Here is a 19,563-nt window from a genome sequence, read left to right on the forward strand (position 1 = left end):
ACATCCCAGCCTGCATCAGAGAGATACAGAACAGTCTTGGGGTCTGAGGCTGTGTTTCATTTTTGAATGCAATGATCAGATAGGTGGACGCGTAAGGTAGCTGGGAAAAGAAAGAGCACGGCAGAGAGGGGGGCGGAGAAATGAGAACAAATCACACCTGCAGCTTTCTCTGTTCTGCCTAGCCAGCTGCAGCCAAGGCAGTGACTGACAGGAAAAATACAGAAGCTCGGACTCCAAGCTTTGTGCATCTGTTGGGATTTAGGTGGACGGTGGCTGGCAAATTAGATCTGACGGCAGCTAATCTCCTTGCATGGTGGTTTTAGGTTTTGTGTTTGGAATGAGGGACGGGGAGCATTAACAAAGAGCAATCCTTCCCCATGCACCTCTTCTAAATGAAAAATCATGAGAGAAACAAGGACATTAGGCACTGCCAGGTTAAAGGAAATCAATGGCCCTATGAAAAGTTTCAAAACCAGAGGAATCACCATGACATTGCAGACCATTGGTTCCCAAAGCCAGGTGTCCTGCTTCCAAGTGTCCCATGCTGGCTGCCCCAGAGGAAGTTATAAAGCCCTCTTACTACAGTTCTTTGGGTCATACTCGCCCATGGGGAGAGTGGGAACTTTTGCCTGACCCCAAGCTGGTGATCAGACGATGCCCTGAATATTAGGATTGATATCCCCTTCTGCAAGTGCTACTCTTATTTTTTTAATGTTACTAAGTTATTTGCCTCAATGATCTCCCATGGCAGCAAGTTTTAGGGTTTAATCGTACATTGTGAAAAAGAGAATTCACTGGGATCCATTTGCAGTCTGTTGGCTTTTAATTTCACATAGAACCCCCTGTTGATGAATTATGGGGTTAGAGTACATAGGAACCTTCTTTTCCCTATTATTTTTTGTATATATTCAGAGGTCAAACAATAAATAGAGATCAATCCTCATAAGGCGGCAAAGGTTTGACTATTAGTCTTCCATGAAGTCCAGAGTCATTCAAAATATCTCCTCCTTCACCCAATTTCCCACTCCTTGGGACTGTTCTTCTCCCAGCTGTCTTCTCCTCCTCCCCACTCCTCCAAGCTCTCTCCTAACTCCAGACCCAGTTGAGCTGGTTTATTCTCTAACATAATATACTATAACAAATCCGTGATCACTTAGGACTTCACAAGTGTCACATTGCTGTACACCCCAGCCAGTCAGAACTTCAAGGCAGTAGTGGGGCTAGCACTCAGATCCTCTTAATCCAAAAACACAGATCCCTTTCTACCACTTGACCTGAAAGAAAATCTCCTTTAGCACTTAGCAACAGAGGGGCTATGACCCATACTGGACATTTTTGATTCCATAAAGCAGACAGGAGACACACACTAGTTAATTCATCACAAAAATATTTTTTCTAGTACTGATATACAGCTCCTTGGTCTATAGTTTTTATGTCACCTTTGAATCCCATAAAATATGCAGTATTGTCAACTCTATCATGCTCTTTTAAATCCCCAGCTCCTGGAATCATGTGATTGCATGAGAATCTCAGCTTTTGTAGTTAAGTTTCTAGCCCTCACACTTTCAGAGAAAAGCTTGTCTATGTGAACCTTAAAAGTCCAAAAGTCAGAAGGCAAATTAAAACAATCCAAAATGTACTATTTTTAAAATCTCATGATTTCAGAGGTGTCTGTCTCATGATTTTGGGATGTTTTGGATTGGCAATGCTGACTATGGTTCAACATTGCTTACCCCTTGGTGTAATGACACAGTAGCTATTTTAATGACACATTACAGCTGTCCCAGCCCAATCCAATGGAAGTTTTGCTTGAGTAACGACTATAGCTCACGCCTCTGCTAATCAGATTACTTTATTCTTTAGCTCTTTCAGCTACCCCAAGGGAATCACATCGTCCAGTTGCGAGGAATGGTAGGTTGGGGTCCACTGTACCATGCAATAGAGGATAAGACACTCTATTGCATGGTACAGAAAGAACCACCTCCCTGCTTCACACTTATCACGGTCCCTTGTTCCACACCCAGCTCTAGAGGGCAGAGTTCACTAGGGTAATAAGAGGCAACAGCTTCCTTTCAAGTCACTCATCCCCGTTGCACCATCACTTCTCAAGCTGTTAGAACAACGCCAGCCGAGTTCTGTCAGCGTCTCACCGTTGCCACCTACAAACAGTAACTGCCCCGGTTGTGATCTGCTGGCCTGGGAGCTCCACTGAGTCTCCCACGGGGCTTTCTATTTCCCAGATATTGAATTCATTTCTTGTCATTTCTCTTTAAGACACAGCCTCTTCGTTCTGCACATTTCCTTTTCAATTCCAATTTATGCCTAACCTCACAAAGTTTACGTTCTATCATCATTACTCCGTCTGAATTTCCATTTTCTCAGGGATACTTGGTTTGAAACAACCCTTGTACCTTGCCATCTCGCTGTACTGTTTGCTTCTTGTCCTTTGATTCCTTATTCGTAGGGAATATTCAGCCCTTCTCTGATTCCAGTAAAGTATCTTATGCAGTCTGCAAGCTGAGCCGATGGATTTCCATTTCCTAACTTTGTCCTTCAGGCTGTTTTCTACTAGCTTCCTCATTCTGAAAAAAATCCTCACAGGTGTGATTGCATCTGCAAGGATGTTGAACCTTAATTATCTGTGGTCACTGTTATCTGTGGCCAGTCACACTTCACTTCTTGGCCCAGCTCCTGTGCTTGAGTCAGAATTAGGTCACAAGTCACCTCTCCTCTTCCAGAGCAAACTGTTCCATGAACCAATAGCTCATGATCTTGAGAAATTGTTTCTCCAAATCACATCCTCGTGTGAGGTTCAGTTTATATTCAGGTAGCTAAAGCCATCCATTTTTACTGTTTTGACTAGAGTTTGTTCCCTCCCTGACTACTCACCAGGGCTGGCTCCAGCTTTTTTGCTGCTCCAAGCAGAGGTAAGAAAAAAGAAAAAGAAAAATCCGATTGAGCTGCCACCGAAGTGCTGCCAAAGAGGAAGACAGGGAGTGAAGGACCCACCTCTGAACTGCTGCCGAAGACTGGACTGATTGGGCTGCTGCCAAAGTGCCGCTGCGCCGCTCCAACAACAGGCGCACTGCCACCCCCTTCTATTGGCCGCCCCAGGCACCTGCTTCCTTCGCTGGTGCCTGGAGCCAGCCCTGCTTCTCACAGCACTCACTATTCACCACCCATGTTCTGATCCAGAAATTGACGGCACAACTCACTGTTCTCATGACCTGCAAATTATATCTACAGGGATTCAGCCTCATGACTACACATCCCCTCCCCCCGCCCCACTACATGGACACATTTGTGTAGCTAGGAATTACATCAGTCCAATGGTTATTCTCATCACAGATTTCAGAAATGCCAGTTGCCGTCCAAGCCTTCTTCCAGTGCAGGCTGGTACAACTTCTCCTCTTGCTTTTAAGCTTCTCACCCTGTTACAAATAAGGATGACAAATGATGACAGAGCAATCTGCCCATTTTCCATAACTCTTTTTGCCAAACCGTTGCCTTCTTGGATGGCTCCTCCTGGACCCCCTCCTCCAAACATAGTCACTGCCCTATTCTCTGCCATCCAGAGCAGATTTCCTTGTCCAGCATGAGTGCGCCTCGGCACCTGCTTCTCATTTAAATAACTTTAATTTTCTTCATTTGTCAGCCGTCAAGCTCTCAGCTGATTCCAGTGGAGACTTTCTGCGCACCCTGTCCCTTCCTCAAAGGCGTTCCCCTATGTCTAATCAGCTCACATCCTACACTCCAGCTTCAGCCTAGCTGGGGCTACATGGAACCAGAAGCATGTCAGAGGAAGCCACTGTAGAGGCTTTGGATTTCAACAGTCACCATCAGAATGATCTAAATTTAGTTTCCAGGACTTCCTTTCTGCAGTTCCTGACGCCACTGCTTCTGACGTACACTGTGATTGCAGGCTCCTCCCCAGTCCTAAGGGACAGAGCCTGCACCTACACGTCAGCAGGAATTTTGTCATTCACTTGAGTGTGCGTAGGATGGGATGTAAAAGGTTATGAGCCGGACGCTCCTCTCACTTACACCGGTTGTACACCACTGACTTGAATGGGGTTACTCTGGATTTACACCATAAGTGAGCGGTGCATCAGGGCCCATCTATACACCTTGAGTATGTCTACACTACGAGATTATTCCAATTTTACAGAAAACAGTTTTTTAAAACAGATTGTATAAAGTCGAGTGCACGCGGCCAAACTAAGCACATTAATTTGGCGGTGTGCGTCCATGTACAGAGGCTAGCGTCGATTTCTGGAGTGTTGCACTGTGGGTAGCTATCCTGTAGCTATCCCATAGTTCCCACAGTCTCCCCCACCCATTGGAATGCTGGGTTGAGATCCCAGTGCCTGATGGGGCAAAAAACATTGTCGCTGGTGCTTCTGGGTACAGCCTCACCCCTCCCTCCGTGAAAGCAGCAGCCAACCGTTTTGCGCATTTTTTCCTGGGTGAACTGTGCAAACGCCATAGCACAGCAAGCATGGACCCAGCTGAGCTCAAGACAGCAATCACAGACGTCTTAGAGACCTCCCGCATTCTTGTGCAGTCAATGCTGAACCAGGACCTGCAAAGCCACGTGAGGAGGCGACGGCTACAGCAGCGAGGCGACAAGAGCGATGAGGACATGGACACAGAATTCTCTCAAACCGCGGGCCCCTGCACTTTGGAGATCCTGCTGGTAATGGGGCAGGTTCTAGTCATTGAATGACGATTTTGGGCGCAGGAAACAAGCATAGACTGGTGGGACTGCATAGTGTTGCAGGTGTGGGACGATTCCCACTGGGTGCGAAACTTTCGCATGCGTAAGGGCACTTTCATGGAACTTTGTGACTTGCTTTCCCCTGCCCTGAAGCGCCAGAATACAAAGATGAGAGCAGCCCTCACAGTAGAGAAGTGAGTGGCAATAGCTCTCTGGAAGCTCGCAACGCCAGACAGCTACCAGTCAGTCAGGAATCAATTTGGAGTGGGCAAATCTACTGTGGGGGCTGCTGTGATGCAAGTAGCCAAAGCAATCACTAAGCTGCTGCTACGAAAGGTTGTGACTCTGGGAAATGTGTAGGTCATAGTAGATGGCTTTGCTGCAATGGGATTCCCTAACTGTGGTGGGGCGATAGATGGAACCCATATCCCTATCTTGGCACCCGAGCACCAGGGCACCCACTACATAAACCGCAAGGGGTACTTTTCAATGGTGCTGCAAGCACTAGTGGATCACAAGGGACGTTTCACCAACATCCACGTGGGATGGCCAGGAAGGGTTCATGACGCTCGCGTCTTCAGAAGCACTACTCTGTTTAAACGGCTGCAGCAAGGGAATTACTTCCCAGACCAGAAAATAACCGTTGGGGATGTTGAAATGCCTGTCGTTATCCTGGGTGACCCAGCCTACCCCTTGATGCCATGGCTCATGAAGCCATACACAGGCAGCCTGGACAGTGGTCAGGAGCTGTTCAACTACAGGCTGAGCAAGTGCAGGATGGTGGTAGAATGTGCATTTGGCCATTTAAAAGGGCGCTGGCGAACATTACTTACTCGCTCAGACCTCAGCCAAACCAATGTCCCGTTTGTTATTGCTGCTTGCTGTGTGCTCCACAATCTCTGTGAGAGTAAGGGGGAGACATTTATGGCGGGGTGGGAGGCTGAGGCAAATCACCTGGCCGCTGAGTACGAACAGCCAGACACCAGGGCGATTAGAAGAGCACACCAGGAAGCGGTGCGCATCAGAGAAGCTTTGAAAACCAATTTCATCACTGGCCAGGGTACGGTGTGACTGTTGTGTTTGTTTCTCCTTGATGAAAACACCCACCCCGCCCTTGATTGACTCATTCCCTTTAAGCCACCCCCCCACCTTTGATCACAGCTTGCTTTCTAAGGAAATAAAGTCACTCTCGTTCAAAAATCATGTATTCTTTATTAACTAATTATAAAAAGAGGGCGAGAACTGACAAGGTAGCACTGGTGGGATTTGGGAGGAGAATAGCAGGGAAGGAAAAGGCCACTAAAAATATTTCATAATAATGAGAGCCTATTGGTTGGGCTGTCCACTGGGGTGGAGTGGGTGGGTGCACGGAACCAACCCCACAAGTTCTTACTCGTCTGGTGGGTGAGTAGGCTAAGGAACATAGTGAGGGGGGAGGGTGGTTATACAGGGGCTGCAGCAGCATTCTGTGATCCTGCTGCCGTTCCTGAAGCTCCACCATATGCCAGAGCATGTCAGTTTGATCACGCAGCAGCCCCAGAGTTGCATCCCGCCACCGCTGATCTTCCTGCCGCCACTTCTCATCTTGAGCGTCTCTCCTGTCCTCACTTTGGTCCCTCCTGTCCTCATGTTGGTCCCTCCTGTCCTCACGGTCACTGGCATCTTTCCTGTATTTTGCTACTACGTTCTTCCACTCATTCAGATGAGCTCTTTCATTGCGGGTCACTTCCATCATTTCTGAAAACATTTCTTCTTGTGTCTTTTTTTTCCGCCGCCTTATCTGAGATAAGTCTCCCTACTCTGTCCCGAAGGCTGAAAAATTTGCAGCTGCATAAGGGGGGGAAAAAAGGGAGAGAAGTATTTAAAAAGATACATTTTAGAGAACAATGGTCATACTTTTTCACGGTGAACAACACTATTCACCTTACATAGCACATGTGTTTTCACTACAAGGTTGCATTTTGCATCTTTATATTGAGTGCCTGTGGCTTTGGTGTTACAGATCACAGACAGGTCCGGGCAGCAGAATTCGGCTTGCATGCAGCCATGGTAAGCGATTGTCTTTTGCTTCTGCAGCCTTCATCTATTCAGCACCCTCCTTTCCCAAATAGCAAGCAAAGCCCATTGAGTGCTGCTTCTTTCCTGTTAACATGCAGCAGCAGAAACCACCCCGTGGCTGGTATTATGGAAGATCACTGCTAAACACCCCCTTCGCCCCTGCCCCACAACCGTGTGGCTGGTAGCAGGAAAGATCCCTGCTAGCCAAACGTGGAAAAGCTCAGCGCCAATCGCGCTCCCCCCCGCATGGTTACCTGCAGGGAAGGATTTCTTTTAAGCCACAGGCAAACAGACCAGTAGGAATGGCTATCTCTCTCCCCTTACTTAAATTCCTGAATTTCAACCAGGTTACCATGAACGGTATCACTCTCCTAAGGATAACACAGCAATATAAAGAACGGATGTTGCTTGAATGCCAGCAATCACCGGGACCATATGCAGCTAGGCTGTGTCATGCAATGATAACAGATTATTTGCTACATGCATGGCGTGTGGTCAAGCATCCCACCATGGAGGATGGAATAATGCAGCACTGCCCAGAAACCTTCTGCAAAGGCTTTTTGGAGTACCTCCAGGAGAGCTTCATGGAGATGTCCCTGGAGGATTTCCGCTCCATCCCCAGACATGTTAACAGACTTTTACAGTAACTGTACTGGCTGCGAATGCATCCCAAGTCCTCAGGGCAAATTAATCATTAAAAAACGCTTGCTTTTAAACCACGTCTTATATTTACAAGGTCCCTTCCATGGCTTCATTGTCTTGGGATAGTGCTTGCAAGGGCTGGGAGGGTATTCCGTCAGGTGAGAAAAGCTCCTGGCTTGTTGGGAGAACGGAGTGCCTGTGTGCTCTCTATGAAACTCGTCTCCTCTCCACTCCTCCTGCATCTTCCTCCGCAGAATCCTCAGCCAGGCTGCGATTACCACCCCCACTGCGAATCCCACGGACAGGGTGGGTAGGATGGGTAGCAGACGCCCCTAGATTGCATGCAGCATACATAAGTAAAGGGCATGTTTTGGCCACTGCCACTGAACTTTCATTTCTCTTTCGTTTTCATGGTAGGCTTGTCTGACTCCTTAATTTCACACGTGCCTGTACGAGTCCCTGGTGTGGCTTTCACATGGCGAAATTTTTTCAAATGTTTTTCATTTCTCTTTGAACGGAGTTCTCTATAGCATGGAATGCCTACTCCTCGCCATACAGCGATCAGATCCAGTATCCTCCTCAGTCAGCTGGAGCTCTTTTTTCAATTCTTCAAGAGACTGACTTGTTACCGTGTGAATGACCTCTGCGTGGTCAACTAGTGCTGATGGATCTCTCCCGCGGACAAACAGCAAAATATTCAAAAGCTTACTGGGGCTCTTTCCTGGCTACCTGGCCAGTGCATCGGAGTTATCAAGATTGCTGTTCCAGAGTTTCAACGAATGGTGACAGTGTGGGAACCAACCGGAGGCCAATACCCGGTCGATTTGGCCAGCTACACTAACCCTAATCCGACATGGCAATACCGATTTCAGCGCTACTTCCCTCGTCAGGGAGGAGTACAGAAACTGGTTTAAAGAGCCCTTTATATCGATATAAAGGGGCTCGTTGTGTGGACGGGTGCAGGGTTAAATCGGTTTAATGCTGCTAAATTCGGTTTAAACACGTAGTGTAGACCAGGACCTTGTGAGAGCAGACACCCTTACATATGGTAATCGGCTGTCTCTATGAGCCTTACGATCTTTGTCATACACTCAGCTAATGATCCAACTCCCAGTGACCACAGCCTGTCTACTTAGCGCAACCAGGTCCCCTGTTCCCCGAAGGGCTGCATTGGTGGGGGAGGAGTGATTATTTGTCTCAAAGGGTCTGTTATAATGGAAACCATCTCTCCATTCCTCCTTGGTCTCCTTCTGCCTTGACCCAGGCTTCCTTGAGTGGAGTTCTGTTCTGAGTCAGTACCTTGTTTCCATGGAAAGAATGAATAGCAGAGTTCTCTCAGTGCTTTATCAGGATTCCTTTTACTTCAATGGAGAGTCTAGAGTGGAGTAAAAGGCTTTAATGTGGGGCTAATGGAGCCCCTGGGAAGTCCAGGAAGGAAATCTCCCCTGGAGAAGAAGAGGCATGAGGGGAGGGAGGGGAACTGGACAGGTTGACATTTTTGCAGAAGCCATCTCAGGCAGCGAGAAATGGAAATGAATGTTTGTTTTATTTTTAACAGATGTTACAAAAGACCTGCCAGTAATTCAGCGAATGATGCAAAACCTAGATCCCACTCACTTTTCCCCGCATGCCTCCCATCTCCTCCCTCTCCCTAGTCTGTGTGAATGCTTATTTGCATTTAGCAGATTTTTTTTTTTTTTTTTTTTTAAGGTAAGCAATAAAATAATCTTAAGCCATTTCATTTCCCCTCTCCCCAAGGTCTTGGTTTAGATCCTTGGTCCTCGCAGCTATTAATTGTTTTTCATAAATTTCACTGTCTCCTCACATTTTACGAAACCTTGTACTTCCCTGCTTTGGCAGTTCACTTCTTTTCCTTTCCCCTCGTCCGTTTCTATGTGCCATGTTCCCGGCACTGGAGCTTTCGGCTCAGCAAAGCGTTATGATGATAATCACATCTATGCTGCTACCTGAGGATCTCAAAGCGTTTCACAAACAATAGCGAAATAAGACTCACAACACTCGGGGGGGCGTGCGGAATGAGGATTATTCACCCCATTTAAAAGACAGGGGAAGATGAAGTATAGGGAGATTATACCTAAGATAATACAGCAAGTCGGTGGCAGAGCCATTATTTGAAACCAGGGGTGAGCCTGTTCCATCCTCTTTACATGTCATAAAAGGGTCTGAAAGGCATAAAGGGGCCCTAAAAGACCTGTCTCCTGCAACAGGAAGATTCTCCTGGGGCAGGTACCATGTAATATAGCCATACGGCCCTCTGAAAATCCCCCTCGGCCGCCTTGGCCTAAGGGTACGTTGAGGGCAAGGCCGCAGCCCACAGTGCTGTGGAGATTCTGGGCAGATTCCTATAACAGACAGAACCCTAGAGTGGTCTAAGTTGTGCTGGCAGCCTCTCCAGAATCTCTCTCCCCCGGGCGCAGCACAGACTCTCAGCCCAAGGCTCCTGTCTCCCATTCCTGGGCTCTAACCACAAGACCATCCTCTACCCTAACTCTCCCTACAAAGCACTGGGTAAAAGAGTGCTTTATAGGGAACGTTCGCTCTCCCTCTCACGGGCACAACTGGAACACACAGCACTTTGTTAGCACAGCTTTTAGGGGCTGCAGGTGCCTGTGCACTAAGCCCCTGAACATGAGAGTTTAATACCCAACACTCGCACACTGGAAAACCATGATGCAAAGCTAAGGCCCTCCACTCCCCATATCCCTTATCAGAGCGTTGCAGGAGAGAACAAACTACCCACACAAAACCTGCCCTACAAGGATGCCAAGAGATGCTGATGTTCCCAGCTCATCTTACCCTCCTGAAGCCTTTTGCCGACTGCGATCTTTACCACAACGCAAGAATTACTCCCCGAATCAATGGCGTGATATACATTAAGAGATGCATTGCAGTGTCTGAGTAAGGCCCTGATTTGGAGCTGAGGTGGACACCAAGAAAACAGCTTCAGACCTTTCCAATCGTGTACGGCCCTCTTTTCTAGTTCTGCAGGATTGTGAGGTGTTGGGCTTTAAACCTGTCACTGACACAGCACTGAATAATGCCCATTCTGGTCCTTGGGCCTGCTAAATTTTCTGGGGAGGCAATTTTGAACCTGACTGTAAACTGAACAGAGTCCTGGTAGAGGCATTTGAGGATAGATGTGACATAGTTATGGCTTTTGCTGCACACGAGATAGCAAGAAACAGTATTGTAAACACAGTGGAGTCTGGAGTTCTGAGTTCTAGAGAGGTTATGGAAGAGGGACCTCCAGAAATCATGATCAGATGACAGGAAGGCCTAGATAGAAGAACAAGTTCTAATTGTATTGTTGTTTACTTGGGTGCCAGGTTCCTAGAAGCTTGGCAGCTAGCACTGAAGCTATTTGTTAAAATCTGAAAATAAATAACTAAAAAACCTGGCATCTTGGTTTATTAACGTTTTAAAAAACCAAACCAAACCAAAACTATGACCCCTGTCCTCCCTTCGTGAATCCAGCCTTTAGCAAAACAGGTTCTGAAATGACAGTGTATACACCTACCAGCTTCTTTCCACCAAAGTTGATAAGCCCCATATCAACTTCACATATCCAGTGCATATATGGATAATGGATTTCAGCATTTCTCAGCATGTGGTAAACTCCCACATACTGCTGGGAAAAGCTCTGAGGACTTCTACAGATTTTAGTCACAGGGGGTGGGGGCTTGCTTTTCAAAGCAAGATTTGGTAGAGAGAAGGGCAGAAAACTCAGAAGACAACTCTGTCTAACTCAGTTCTCATGAGTTTTAATGCTGAAGTTGCACTGGTATCCCACTGAATGTATGGGTTCTCTATCTTCATTTGGGAACAGAGGGTCATCATAAAGCTTAGCAATCAACGGACCAACATTTTCCATTTCTAGCTAAATATAAAACCTCTGTATGTTGGATTTCTAGATGGAAAATGGAAATCATGTACATTCCCCAGGTGAAGTAGGAAAATTTGCTGCTATCTTTGTGCCTTTTCTCTGTCACCAACTTGGATTTTCCATCCAGGTAGTGATCCCGCGAAGGCTAATTCTAGCCAAGGTTTACATGTTCACTAAATTCGATCCTTGTTACATTGCGGTGGGATATGTGTCCGTATTTTGTGAGTAGACTGTAGCTGCCTCATGCTTGGATGGATCACAAAAGTTTGAGTTTATAAAAACAAAAATAAAAAGACAACCACCACATGGGGACATGTTCATTTCACTAGCCGGGTCAGCTCCACGTGTGCCTCAAATTCACATGTGGCTTACGGTTAGAGGGAAATCAGCTGATGTGAGGTTGATACAGCTGTCCTTTCACGAAAAGTGCTTTTAAGGGGTTAGGATTTTCTAGCTGGCTTGCTTTTAATGCATAGCAGAAGGCCCCATCACTAAATCTCTTGTTTGTATAGGGACTGATCTTCTGAGGCACTGAACGCCCACCTCCAGTTGGGTGTAAAGATCACTCCACACCTTACAGGCCTTAACAGAGTAAAGGGTTGAAACTAGCACTCAGCTACCTCATTTTGTTGTTGTTGATTTCAAACCGGAACAAACACATGTCCTACAGCTTCTATTTCCGGACCCCTCCTGGGATGATCACCCTCCATTCTCAGCCAGCCTCAGAATATAAATGGTTTTGCAAGATGCTTGAATCCTTCTGAGGCGATGCAGCTGGTGCCGTGCAGGCTTTAGGGCTGCTGCTTCCACAAAACACAACAGCTTTCATCATGGGGAGAGAGAGGCAATTGTTGTTTTCCTTCACTTCTCCCTACAAAATGGAGAGGAATTGATTCTAGAAGGAAATCGCTTTTGTTCTAACCCCCTCACTGTAACCGGATCTCCTCACATTTCGGCGCGGGAGCCTGAGCTGATCACAGAGTGTTTATTTCTTCTCTTGGTGCCAGACCGTCATAGTCTCACAACGTTCAATGAGGGAAGGGGAGGTATTTCACATAAAGCTTGTTTACCTTGGAGCCAGCCATGAGGGGCGTACCTTGTTAATGAGGAAAAGCTGTGAGGAACAGCTTTCAAATTTGCAGAATCATACCAACCCCCTCCCGCCGCAAACTCTCAAGCTGCCCCTCATTGTCAAGGTGCCCCATGTGATCCCCCCATTTACCTCACTCTGGCACAGTCTTGCCATTATGGGTACATCAGTTTGTCTGCAGAAATGCTGCTACACGGAGCACAACTGGAAGCAAAGAAAACCACGCAACCCCTTTAGGCGCAGTTGTCTACCTGATCAGTGTCTGAACCTGAGAAATCCCTTCTGAACCCCTTTCTCCCAGCCACCTGGGCCTTCTCCAGGTGCTTTCACACTGCTGTTCGGCAACAATACTTGGATGTGAAGTTTCTGCAGATTCATCCACTTTGTGCTCATGTGACACCTTTTGTTCCAGGGGCTCATCATTCTGAGAAAGGTTTATTACATCACACAACCCCCCCAGAGGGGTAGCTCAATAATTCTATCCCCATTTGCATAAAGGAAAAACTGAGATTCAAAGATTTGCCCATGATCACACAGCACAGGTCAGTTGCAAATCTAGGCCTAGCTGTCTTTGTTTCCCAGCTCTAGCCACTAGCCCATACTCCCTCCATTCCCTGTCTCTTTCTTCTGCTGCAGAAGGCGGCCTGCCCTGGCTTGGCATGTAAACTTCAGAAACATGTCACGGTCAACGCAATGTGATCACAGTGGCTGTGGCAACATGATACGACTCATATCAGCTTCTTAATTCCACCACACCTACTTTATGATTTGCCTGGAGCCCAGTTCACCTGGCACTGTGCTCCTGTTACATCTCACACATTAAATGGCCTCAGTCTTTGGATGGGAGGGTGGTGCAGGAAGTGGGCCTGGTGTTTCCATACAGCGGGTGGCTCTCTGCCCTCTGAGTATACCGTGAACCAGTTGTACGAGCTGCTGCCTTCTGGAAGGCCTGAGGATCTTGTTATCAAAGATCTGATGACAATTTTCATACGAGGCGTGTTAACCTCAAGTCACGGCTAAGTTCCAACTCAGGGACGTACATTCTACCCACTTAAATTCACCCTGCATTGTCAATTGCATGCAGTGTCATTCTGTCCTTCCTCCCCTTGGGGCCACACTTCACCCCAGAGTTGGCTGCATTTCAGAGATGGATGCAGTGACCCATATACACAGACTGTAAAATGCTGTAGCACCTTGTGGGTTGAACGTCACTATGTAAATAGAAGATATTACACACTCAGCCGTGCAACTTCTGTATTGCACAAGTGCAGCCCTCTAAGCAGGGCTCTATTTAGGCTCGATCCCACACACTGCAGGGGGCGCAGTAATGCGCCTCTGAGCAGAAGGCAAAAAGGGATGAGCAGGGCAGTGAACACAGGGGACCGGATCCTGCTTTGGTGAAATTGCTGCTCTGCAGCAGCCTAGCTCCTCCTGCCTGATAACAGGCAGGGGGCTATAAAGGGAACTGTACACCTAAGCCCAAGGGCATTAATAATTTTTGGACAGGCCCCCAAGACAGCCTCCATTCTATAGGCATATTCTTGCGTTCCCATGATCATGCATCAGTGTGCGAATTCATGCATGCACGCTCCACGGTGCACACGCCGATGATTACGCATCTGGCCACGCATCTCCCCAGGCACTCACCCATTTAAGTCCCATTTATCCTGCAGCATGAAGGAATCTGCTGCCTCCGCTCTCCAGTTTCAACCCTCCCCCTGGCTCCCAGCACTGAAAAGGAGAAACCTGCAGGTGAGGGTGCAGAAAGAGGAGACTCTGACTGACCACTCTGCAACAGGCCTTGGTATAGGAGGGAATAGAAGCAGCAGCAATGGCTGGAGCTGATAAGCTGCCAGCAGGCCCGCCTGCCCTGGCTCAGCCAAAACCCAGAATAAATTTGAATAAATGTACATATACAAGTGTAAAATCCCCAAATGGGTACCCCAAAGCCATCAGTGACCCACACACAAATGAATCAGCTTCCTACTAATACGCCGTCAATTCTCCATCTTCCTGCTGCCATTTTTCCTGCTACATGTGGTCAATACACCTCTCTCCTTGCACTCCTTCAGTCCTACCTCTAGTTCTCCCCTTCCGCCCACCATTGATCCTAGTCCTCCTCCACTCACCCCAATCCCTTACACACCTGCTAAGCTGGCAGCTTTCCTTCCTTCCCTCCCTCTCTACTTACCCTGCAGGCTGCTAGTGCTCCCTCCTCTCGCCGCTGCTTCTCTGGCAGGACCTCAGGGCAGGGGTCTTCCTGGCTGGTGGGCAGAAGAAGGAGGAAAGGGAGTTTCAGCCACTGGCTGCACCCACCCTGGACCCCAGCCAAAAGCCAGCATCACAGCAAGGGAACAGGGAAAGGAACCCACAAAAGCTGAAGGTTAGGCAGGTCTAGATGCCAGAGCATTCCTGCTGGGCACTGTGCCTGGAGGCCCTTGCACCCCAGTGCTTCATAACATCCGGAAGATTAAGTCAGCTCTGACACACCCACTGCCTGTCCACACCTTGCCCCATCTTCACCTGTTGCTAAGCAGAGGCGTAGGTGGGCAGAGGGCTTGTGATTTATGCCTAGCGCTTAGCCCAGTCCCCACAGACATCCTCCGCTTACAAAGGCCATGCATGACCAAGGCCACGGTGTTCTTCCCCAGCGGCATCGCTAAAAGAAAATAGCTCTGCTAAAAACAATGTGCAAAGTGCTCTCCCAACAGTAGCAGATGCGGAGACAGAAAACAGACCTGAAGCCTCTGCATTAATCCTATCAAATCTCCTCCTTTTTCATCCATTTCAAGTCAGGCCAAGATGACGTTCATACGCTCGCCTAGCAAATCGCAGAGGATGACACGGGGCCTGTCGCGTGTCAAGCAATTAGCAAGTAATCAGGAATTCAGACACAGTGGACAGGACTGGGTCCCTCAAAAGACAGAAGGCAGCAGCAGGAGCAAGCCCCATCAGGGAGCTTTCAGGTCAGGCAAGGAAGGCAGCAGAGAGAGCAGGAGCTGTTGGTGAGACATCTGCAGTGAGAGCAGACAGCTACAGTGGCAGCACAGTCTGCTAGCATAAACCATCTCATGTTTAGCTTGTGCTGTAGCTAAGAGGCCCCAGGCATTCAAGCATAGAATTTCCCTCACTCATTTCCAACATCAACCAGGAGCTAGGCCAACTGCAAAGCGTAGGTCCTAAGGCTTTCTCCCAGACATTGCATTTTGGGACACCTGAGATTCCCAGGATATTACCTCCCTTCACCCCTTACGCCTTAGCCATACCCTGCATCTTTACACCAAAAACCAGGGTTACTGCCCGAGGCCCCCTACCCCAAACACACACTGGATTTCATTCAAAATCCTCAGTCAGAGCCAAATTCTGCTCTCATTGAAGTCAGCTGCAAAACGTCGATTCATTTCCATGGGAGCAGGTTCTAAGCAGTGATGAAAACAGGATGATCCCAACTTCATGAGAATGATCCCATTTCAAACCTCACGTTTCCCTGGCTGATTCTCCTTATTTAGGCCTTGTAAAATCTGGCCAAACAAACATTGGCACAGTGAGTAAATGCTGCCATTTTACGATAATCTAGGGCTGGGCCCCTATCACACCCCTTCGCTGGATTGGTAGAGCAGTCGTTCCTCACCACCCGGCCAGCGGGGGCAGGCTAGACCGACCCAAGAGAGGAGATGAGGGGATGGAAGAAAGGTCAGTGTGATGCAAGACCTTTTGCTGTACTTGAGAATTTGGGGATCTCAGTGGATCCTCCTGGAGAGGCTGGGGGAGACCATGAATATTGTTTCCAATTGTACCTCTCCCAGCCCCAACCAGCATGTCACCCCTAGTCCCTGTGAACACACCCTGCAGCGGGGATGATGGGACACAGGCACAGACAGGGTAAGCGTCTCGGTTCAAGACCACACCAAGAGCGAGTGGCAAATCTGGGAACAGAACTCACCGCAGTCTCCAGTGAGGCTGCAATGCCGCTAATAGACATGGAGTGTCACGTCATGCAAGGAAAGCAGCTGGCTTTATTGGTGATTTTCAGAAGGGATGTCTAGTCTTCCACCCTCCCTTCCTCCATGAGTCGAAGGTGACCAGCCTCCGGGGCCCCACTCCGTCCAATAAAGGAATGCGCTGAGGTTGCATCTTGCATGTAGCATCCTATAAAGTTATCTGCTGGGTTGTCAGCCTGACGCATTCCCTTCTTCCCCTTCCATCTGTCTCCACATGGGGATTTTTACCACTCTAGCCAAACTAATTCAAAAATGGATCAACGATGCTTTGTTAACAAAACAATTTTTGCATGTCGAGCCCTCTTCCTTGTTGTTTTTCTGAGTCCCCAGTGGGTCAGCTTTGTGTGGTGTCCTACATTTTTTTGTTTCTTTCACATTTTCAAAGCTCCATATTCTGGTACAAAAGCGGCCTTTGGAGCAGCTTTTATCTGGGAGGTGTGATTTGACACACACGCATACCACAATTGCGGTAGGAGCTTTGTGATGCAGCGGTGAAGGCTGGTGTCAGGACCTTCGAATGATTACGCATTATTTTCAGAGATTTGTGCCTCTGGGATAAATATTAGTGCTGGGCTGATTCTGTATATTACGTATCTATGGGCTGCAATCATGCAAGGGATAGGATAGATGAGGCAAAAGAAAGTTTGAGGAAGGAACGGACAGCTTGTCTTCCACCCTGAGACATTAAACCTTTGCAATGCTGTTTGCCTCCCTTTGTAAAGACCTTTGAGATCTGCTGATGAACAGCGCTACACAAGAGCTAGGTACTCAGTTAAGGGCAGCTGTGAGCCATTCCCCAAATCAGGGGCATGAGCCTCTACATGAAAAGCAGATGTCCCAAAAGCTATATAAGGGTGAGGGATTTAAAACACGAAAACCAGATCTAAGGCTCTTACTCTGGGCAGCCAAGGAGACCCTGTGACCTAAACCACAAACCTTTCTTTTTTGTCCGGTAAGAACCCAATGGCGGCCTTGAAGCCTGAGCCCTCAATCCCATAGGGTACGTCTACACAGCATTTTGGAGCGAATACCTGGTCCAGGATGACCAACTCTGAAGCTGCAGCTTGGGCTCTGAAGCCTAGGTATGGCTTTCATACCACCCCAGGTGACTTCCCCCCAGTGCAAAGCCCAGCTCACCTCCCTCCTTTCTCAGGTGAGTGGCAGCCGGGATAGGGAGCCCTTGGTGAGTTCTAAACAAGGGCTGGCCTGGCGTGGGAATAAGAACTTTTGTTTTTGTGTCCATTTTTCTGCTCTGTCCCAGTCTCCTGGGACTGGCTCCTGGCTCAGAAATCAAGAGAGAAGAGGCCTAGATGACAGTCATGTCCTCTTCTCTCCAGCTAGGGTTCAGCTCCATCTGTGGCTCCCTCCAAAGCCACATCCTATTGTTCTTCTACAGTTTTGTGCTGCCTCTTCCATGGCCTGTCTCTGAGACTGCTTTCCAACACTGCTCCTTGCGGATTCCCCTCCCCCCTACAAAGCTGGGGTTGTGCCCTTATCGTAGGGGCAGCATGGCACCCATTTCCACACAACCATGCTCAAAGAGCGCTCCTCTCATTGGGTCCCTTCGAACTTGGCCACACCCTAGGAACATCTGAATTGCCACATGGGATCAGACCCGAGGTCCTTCTAGCCCCATATCCTGTCTCCAATACTGCCAGCACTTGATACTCAAGAGGAAGGTTCACAAACCCCAAACACTAGGCAGATGTAAGATAATCTGCCTCCTTGAATGTCACATCTTAATCCCATACAGTTCAAGATTGCCTTGAACCCTGCAGCATGAGATTTTATATCCCTTCCAAAGTTTTTGTTAGCACTAATTATTATAACTCTGGATATTCTTGTTATCCATGTAACTATCTGATCCTTCTTTGACCCCTGCTAGGTTCTTGGCCTCACCTATTTCCTGTGAGTTCCACTGTTTAATTGCATGTTGCACAAAAAAGTATTTTCTTTTGTCGGTTTTGAATGTTGCCACCTGTTTATTTCATTGAATGTCCCTTGTTCTTGTGGTATGAGACCGGGAGAACAGTAACTCTTGATCCACCTTCTCTAGACCTTCATTATTACAGGCAAGACTGGTAGTGCTGTCTATTATTAAAGTTGCCCAATATGTCTCATTTTAAGACCTGGTTTTCAGTTGTGCATAACTTTGCCAAACTTTAACCATCTGGGTTGAAATTTTCCACGTCAGGTGTCAGTCTCAGAGTGAATTCTTTTTGGAAAATTTCAGCCAAAACAGTTCAGCCATTTCTAAGAACAAGGGCAGGGAAAAATAGGTTTTGCGCTTATAAAAAAATTCCGGTGGCCTTTTCTTTGAACACGTTGAAGCACTCCCATGCTTTGGAGCAGGGACTTGAAATTCGGCGGGGGGTTGGCCTTTGTGTCAAGGATGTGCCTTTTGTTGTCCCTGGGAAAACCCACCCAAGTGTGGCCAAGTTATAAGCCTTTGAGGAGAAAAAAAATCACAGTTTGCCCACAGTAGGTAGAGAATAATTCAACTGTAGCAGCTAAAATAGCTCAAGATTCTGTCCTCACTGAGCATGGTCCATCCCCTCACAGACCCTACTGCTGACCAGACTGAGAGTCGGCCATCCCCACAGGGACGAGGGTGCTGAAAGCATATGTTTAACTCTATTACATTCACCCTTTTTTCTTGCACCTCATCCTAATCCTTTGCTGAACCACAGACGCCAGACCAAGGGGAGGGAAGGGAGTAGACTGAGACAAGGATTCTGGTGAGCCTTGCACTGGAGGGATGGAGCGGGAGTGACAGTGGGATGAGCTGCATATGGAGACTGGGACTGGGAGTTGGAGGGGAGAGGAGGCCAAGAAAGGAGACTGGGACGGAGCACCGTGGTGTGGGGAGACTGGGACTGGAACCGGCAAGGGAAATGGGCAGGGGACCTGTTGGCTATGGAGTGGAACTGGAACTTGCTGGACAAGGTGACTGGGAGTAGGAACCCAGTGGCAGCCAGAAGGGAGGGGAGGCAAGAAGGTGCAGGGAGAGAACTGGGACTGGCTGGGCAGAGAGATGGGGAAAAGGAGCCAGGGAGCGGAGAACTGGGACAAGGAACTGGAGAGGGAGGACTTAGGAGATTGAGAGGAGCCTGGGGAGACTAGGACTGGGAGCCAGAGACAGATCTGACAA

General features: G+C 48.1%; 1 protein-coding gene across 5 annotated transcripts in view; it reads right to left on the bottom strand.

Moving 5' to 3' along the window:
• Positions 1-19,563, bottom strand: part of RAI1 (retinoic acid induced 1) — a 132,253-nt gene that overhangs the window by 84,386 nt on the left and 28,304 nt on the right. The gene's annotated exons all lie outside the window — the stretch shown is intronic.

Source organism: Chelonoidis abingdonii, chromosome 9, assembly GCF_003597395.2.
Source record: "Chelonoidis abingdonii isolate Lonesome George chromosome 9, CheloAbing_2.0, whole genome shotgun sequence".
NCBI lineage: Eukaryota > Metazoa > Chordata > Testudines > Testudinidae > Chelonoidis > Chelonoidis abingdonii.